Raw genomic sequence first — 406 nt, 5'->3', positions numbered from 1 at the left:
TATTTTTTTACTTTAACTTCTCCTAACTCTGCATGTCTCTAAGTTAACTTTTCTGCCCCCCTAACTCTGCAGGAGCTACAATTCACATTTTCTCCTTTGACTCTACGCTAAGTACATCTCCTATCTGGTGTTTATTCTTCCAACACTCTTCCTCTTGTAGTTAGTTACATAACAGAGAGAAGGCCCTCAGAGCCACGAACTGCCAAACTATGGGGTTACTGACACCAGTTTATGACTACCTTTAAAACAATGCAAGAGGAGAATCAAAATCCTATCATCTTTTTTCCCATCACCGACTCCTGACCTGGACCCCTTCTATATAAGCTCCTAGACTCCTCAAGGAGGGAGGGCACAGTTCTTGAGGCATGAGACTACTGTGTTCCCCTCTCCGCTGGCTGAGAATAAA

The sequence above is a fragment of the Bison bison genome, unplaced genomic scaffold, assembly GCF_000754665.1.
Source record: "Bison bison bison isolate TAMUID 2011002044 unplaced genomic scaffold, Bison_UMD1.0 scf7180017466011, whole genome shotgun sequence".
NCBI classification, from domain to species: domain Eukaryota; kingdom Metazoa; phylum Chordata; class Mammalia; order Artiodactyla; family Bovidae; genus Bison; species Bison bison.
Note: the sequence above shows the minus strand (reverse complement) of the source record.